The sequence below is a fragment of the Mixophyes fleayi genome, chromosome 11 (assembly GCF_038048845.1).
Source record: "Mixophyes fleayi isolate aMixFle1 chromosome 11, aMixFle1.hap1, whole genome shotgun sequence".
Lineage (NCBI taxonomy): Eukaryota > Metazoa > Chordata > Amphibia > Anura > Limnodynastidae > Mixophyes > Mixophyes fleayi.
The window spans coordinates 25,469,140-25,475,519 of NC_134412.1; the positions used below are offsets into that span (position 1 = coordinate 25,469,140).

The window sequence follows — 6,380 nt, forward strand, 5'->3', positions numbered from 1 at the left end:
ACTCCTTTCCTACATTCTATTCACAAGGAGAGAAATAACTGGTAGCAATCCTACCACTGTTGACCTCTAGGGTACAGTGGAATTTGTAGTTCAAAAGCAACTGGAGAGGCACATACATTTCCGCTTGTAATTGAAAACTAAATCTGCTAATTTATTTTTGCATCTTCACTAATAAATTGAATGGCATTGAGCATTACATGCCAAACCAACAGCAACGGGATTAGAGTTACTCTACGACTTATTTGTTTCTGGATGTTGCCACTATGGAGTATGATGGTGTTATTGGTTTCATATCCAGCCAGCTGTCCTGTATACTGTATCTGAATGCGTGTGAATAAAGTGTAGGTTATTTACAGTGCTACTTGCTACTATGTCATGTTTCTGCTTCTTCCTGCACTCTGTACAGAACCCATGCAAGAATGTTGATTGCGAATCTGTGACATGTGAAGAAGGGCAAACCAAAGTGAGAGCACCATCAGAAGATCCATGCTGTCCCCTTTACATCTGTGTTGGTGAGTTCTTCCATAAGTGTGATAATACTGGGTTTAATGTAACCCTCTGCACCGCACAGTTGGAATACCCGGCACCTATCCAAGGTTCAAAATCACCCAGGCAAATATCCAAAATAAAAAAAATATGTTTACTTATCAAAATGGTAGCACCAAACAGCAATAAACATCTTTAGATAATAACATGCAGCAAATAACACTACAGTCTGGCACAGACAACAAACAGGGTATAATGAAAACACCTCACCAGTATCCTAGCCACTCTCAGGGACTGCTGTCTATTCATCCAAGCTTCTCCCCCTCTCTCCTTTGAGGATACCAACAAGGCAGTGGTCCTGAGTCGCTGTCACTCCACTTTTGGCGGACACACAGCTCCCCAAGACCTGGAGAGGTAGATCAGGGCAAAGTCAATACACAAGAGACTGATTGTCCCTTTCCTGTCAGGGGCAGAGATCTAGATCTCAATGACAGCTTGACTTCAGCTATCCCTTGGTAGTGAATGCCCATTTGCTGTTCTCTGAAGCTCTCTTTTAAGCCCAGAAATGACCTCCTCAGTAAATTCAGGACCTGCCTGATTGGTCCTTTTCTGTGTTTACCTTTTCACAGTTTAACATACAGACAAAGGGATAGTATTTGAGCCACTCTTGATATAAATAAGGATGGGTATTGTTCTGTGACTATACAGCAGAGTTTGCTTAAACAGGAGAGATCACAATCCAGACACATTACATTTAAGTACACAATGCATTCCTCTGTAATTAAACATAGAGCTCTATCTGTAGACCTTTTCCCTATCTAAATACATGAGGCTCCTGATGTGATGTATATTCATACAGGACTGGTGGACAATAATCCTTTTGCCTAGGCTGAAACAATGGACTTGTCTGCAAGATAAGAAAACCATGCTGGCAAACATTTTAACTACTTTCAAATAGAATATATACAAGCTTAAATATGACTGACAAGTATGGGGATCCAGAGGGCTAGAAAAAGTATATGTTTTTATAGTCCACAGTTTGTGAGAAATGAGGTGCAGACTGGTTGAGGTGATATTAATACCTCGTTTCACAACAATAAGTAAAAAATTCTATCCACAGACTTCACAACCAATAAACCCCGAACACCTACAGTAGCTCTGGGGTGATATGAGAATTTCAGTGTCTCAAGTGGCATTGTAATATAAAAGTGCAATAAATAAAAAAGGGTAATGTGCCTCTTTCACATTGAATAACTTATTTATTTCCCATGGTACACAAATCAATAATATATTATATTTTGTGCAACATATTAGGCTTCCTTTTGGTAGCATAATGGAATAAATAGATGTTTATTTTAAGGTCATAATATGGGAAAATACAGGAAAAAATAGAATAAAATATCATGATTCTTCCCAACTTAATTTTTGTCAGGCTTTAAGGTTGATAAATATCAAGCCAGAGAAGGGTTGGTAAAAAAAACTATGACCCATTATGTTAACATTCACATATTTATGTTATCAGGCTATCTTGAGAAGGTATACATGAAGAATAATCCAGATTATGACTATATTCCATCCTAAATTCCCTCAATAAAAGACTAGCTGATACCTCGGCTGCCTCTTCATGCTAGCCATCATCAGCAAAATCTAGCCTCTTGCCAGCCTTCTACTGGATCAGAATATATATTTTATAAACGAGAATGTCAGCAGAAAATGTACTTTATATGTTTTCATCTTCAATATTTTTGCTACAGGCTCTCCAACAAATCCACCAAATCCACCAACCACAGCACCGGTGAGTGGTCTCCGTACTTATATTACATTGAGGATTTATGGGGAATATGTACAATGTGATGCCTATCTCTAAATAAACAGTCTGTTAAAGTGATTAAACAACACATCGTAATTGTATACATCCTATGCCGCCTAGATTTTTGAAGTCTATCAGCCTATATAATTTGCAACAATCTTTTCTCAATCTGTAATTGTCAACCCCTGCTATCTTTAATCAGAAAACATTATTAATGGACATGATTGACAGCAACTTTAATGAAATAATCATTTGAAATGATAGGTTTCTAATGGCAAAAATGCTGTTTGTCCTGGGTCTACTGGAACACATAGGAGTCCTTAAAACACATATAGTCATAAAATAAATGCATAGAAATCTTGATATAATGTGTATAATTCAGATGACATTATTGTTATTTGCCATTCTGATTTTTAATAACCTTCTTCTATATTTGTAAATTACAGGAGCCATGTAAGAATGTGCTGTGCGAACCACCAGTGAGATGTACTAAGAATGGTGCTAAATTGGTGGAAGTACCATGGCCAGATACCTGCTGTCCACACTATGAGTGCCGTAAGTCCTTTTACAACTAGACATCCAATCAGCTGATATAACTTACTTCGCCATTACTAATGTTTCCAATGCAAATTCACTAAATCGGTATATAAAAACTTGGTGAATTAAGTTTCACCCCAGTAATGTATAGGGTAGTGAGGCAAATACATACATCAGCTGAGATCCTATAGATTTACAATTGGTGGAAACAAAGGTTGTTTAGTCTTTTTAATAAAGGTCATTTAAAAACATGTTTATAATGAACAGAACTCAAGGAAGAAAAATTTAATCTAAAACCAATGAACAATTTCTGATTTTGATATTTGTTTTTAGAATGCCAAGTTGCCTGCGACGCTCCTTCAACTTGTGTGGATGGCAGCCCACCAGTAAGACTCGATGACCCTGACGTTGAATGCTGCCCAGCTTACGAATGCCGTAAGTGTCTATACCATAGATGATATGGTGGGATAACATCATGGTTCATCTGGGTATAATAAGATTTGTAAATGCTAGATGCCAAGCTCGGACAATCTTACTATACAATTGTCTAACAATTAATCCTATGTCCTTTGTTGACAGTATTGGAGCCTACCACAGGCCCATCAGTCACGTCACCCCAGGTACACAAATGCAATTAAAAATATAATAATTGGATGTTACGTAAGCAAAAAGCTCTGTACATGTGGTAAGTGTTATCAACACTCATATGTTATGTGTATGTTTGCAATAGGATGAGTGCAGGAATGTCAATTGCCCTATTCCAGACTGTCAAGGAAATGCTGTATTGGTGGAAGTCCCATCAGATGATCAGTGCTGTAAGCGATATACCTGCGGTAAGTACCTATTGTTCTACTACTACCAATATTGTTACCAGCTGCAGTCACAGCCTTGTGGACCAGGTTGGCCAGTAGTTTATTTTATTCCAAACAATTAAACATAATTCTGCCCAAGCAATTAAAAATAATTTAAACATCGATAGGACACTAAGGGGTAAATGTATCAAGCTGCGGGTTTATATCAACCAATCAGATTCTAACTATCATTTTACAGAATGTACTATATAAATGTTAACTAGAATCTGATTGGTTGCTATAGGCAACATCTTCAGTTTTCAAACCTGACAGATCCTCTCAGCTTGATACATTTACCCCTAAGTCTAACTGCTATTCTGTGTGTCTGGGAGAAATTTTACAATACCACCTCCAGAAATCTATATTACTATTTCTTGATGTTCCAAAAAGGGCTATGAAAATTATTTGCTGCAAATAAGGGACATCTTTCAAAATGTTTCATTTAACACGTGTTTTTTTTTTTTTTTTTTTACCTCCAGTTCCCGTCGAACCTGTAAGTTCACAAATGAAAAAGTAATGTCCATGCTGTCTACAAATATTGCATAATTTCGTCATGGGGATTGGATCAGTTATTGTCTCTCTCAATCTATATTCTGTTTGCCATGTTACCTCTTTGCTTACTCTAATTTGTTTCTCTTGGGATTTCCGCTTTTTGTGGGGTTTATGTTTTATGGACTGAAAGGACTACCTAAAAATTCTGCTCTTTAAAACAAAGCAGTCAGTAACTGTTGTGACTTTGGTCTCATACATTAATTCTAACTTGTTGTTTTTCCATTCCCTTTTTAGACACCAACGCCTAGTAAGGTATGCAGCATTCTAGAATATTTAAATAAATTATCTAAATCCATTTCTGATGTGATGGGATGTATTTATGATGTGACTGTGGTCAGGTCAGTAAATACCACATGTCCAAGTAGCTCTGTTCATAGCTTCATTTCTGTGGGATAGTGCTGGCTGTCATACACCAGCTATGGGGGCCTAAATTTTAATACCTTCTGTTGTAAGAGGGTTCTGCTACACTATTATTCAGTAAAATCTTCAAAAGCTAAATGAAATTGTGGCCTACACAGACTGGCCATAAATTGTTTTAGCCTTTAAACTATTTACTTTGTAATCAAGTGTATTGTTGGCATTTGGGAATCTAAATTAAGCTTTTTACATGTACATTACATATTATAAACAAGTGTGTTTATTTTGTCTTGAAATAGTCTACAACACACTTCAAGTGTTTATGGATTCATAACCGGGACAGATTATTGGGCTCTATAGCCACCTGTTGGCCACAAGTTGTACTGCAGCAAGTTCTCTTTTACATTTTCAACTTTCCATCATCATCATCTATTTATTTATATAGCTAATTCTACAGCGCTGTACAGAGAACTCACTTACATCAGTCCCTGCCCATTGGAGCTTACAATCTAAATCTCCTGACATACACATACATACACACACACACAGACAAACACACAGACCAAAAGAGACTAAGGGCAATTTAATATCAGCTAATTAACCTGCTAGTATTTTTTTGGCGTGTGGGAGGAAACCGGAGCGCCCGAAGGAAACCCACACAAACACGGGGGAAAACATACAAACTCCACACAGATAAGGCCATGGTCGGGAATCGAACTCATGACCGCAGTGCTGTAAGGCAGAAGTGCTAACCACTAAGCCACCGTCCTGCAGTATTTTTAATGCAGGACAGATTACAGAAACCTATAGACAGGTGATAATTAGTCTACATCAATCTCCTAATAACATGCTGCAGGGCAATGATATGGTAAACACCTGTTCTGGTCGAGATATTTCTCTCCAGAGTCTGTGACGCTCTTGGCCAGAATAAGTAATCTGCCATTAATTAATACTTGCACATGCAATATCATATTGCCTAATCCTTTATTGCATATGTTTTACTGCATAAATAGTACACAGAAACAACCAACAAACCATCAAAAAAGACAAAGATATATATATATAAGTTAGTGGTACCTGATCAGTATGCTCCAGATCTGTGTCCGCCTTGTCTACATTGTGGATACTGATCTTAATGGGGGACATATATCAGTTTTATTACCACAGATTGCTTATTTATGGTGAAGGTGAATGGTAGGTTAATAAAATATGTCTACCTCTTTACTTTGGCAGCCATGTCAAGGTGTCACCTGTGCTGAATCAGCCTGCTTACCTGGTCAAACAGTCCTTGTGAAAACGAACCCATTGGATCCTTGCTGTCCCTGGTATGATTGTGGTAAGTAGAACATATTTTTGTTACTCTTTTCATCACATTATATGGTCAGGACCCAGATTAAATCTATAAAATCACCATTGTAACTCTCAGTTTCAAAGTTTAGGCGTGGTACACTACTAGGCTGTCAGTGTCTATTGAATGTGATCTGGAGTTGCTGATGTCCAGGATTTTCTGATTTTTGAATTGTGCATGGGCAGAGACCAAGCACGTGATGGGTTCAGTAGGATTTCATTCAGTTCTATAGAGTCATGCAAATGTATGAATGCATTTTGATGTGTTATTCGGATGTTTTATTGTGCTGAGTATTCATTGAAATGAATATAGTCCTAGTAGAACCCACATCCAACTCTCTTCCTCTCACTGCATATAGAGAGGCACACATGTAAATGTGCCTCTATATAAAACAATGTACATATCTGATTTGCTAACCAGTAAAAACTTCAGTTGAATC

The 6,380-nt window shown here is 37.5% G+C and overlaps 2 long non-coding RNA genes across 2 annotated transcripts; both read left to right on the forward strand.

Annotated features, from left to right (window-relative positions):
* Window positions 1-413: 413 nt before the first annotated feature.
* Window positions 414-2,834, forward strand: LOC142106744 (uncharacterized). Its single transcript, XR_012679772.1, has 3 exons — window positions 414-512; window positions 2,241-2,281; window positions 2,743-2,834. It is a non-coding gene; the product is annotated as an uncharacterized LOC142106744 (long non-coding RNA).
* Window positions 2,835-3,425: 591 nt separating this feature from the next.
* On the forward strand, window positions 3,426-4,177 carry LOC142106745 (uncharacterized). Its single transcript, XR_012679773.1, has 3 exons — window positions 3,426-3,453; window positions 3,564-3,666; window positions 4,164-4,177. It is a non-coding gene; the product is annotated as an uncharacterized LOC142106745 (long non-coding RNA).
* The last annotated feature ends 2,203 nt before the right edge of the window (window positions 4,178-6,380 follow it).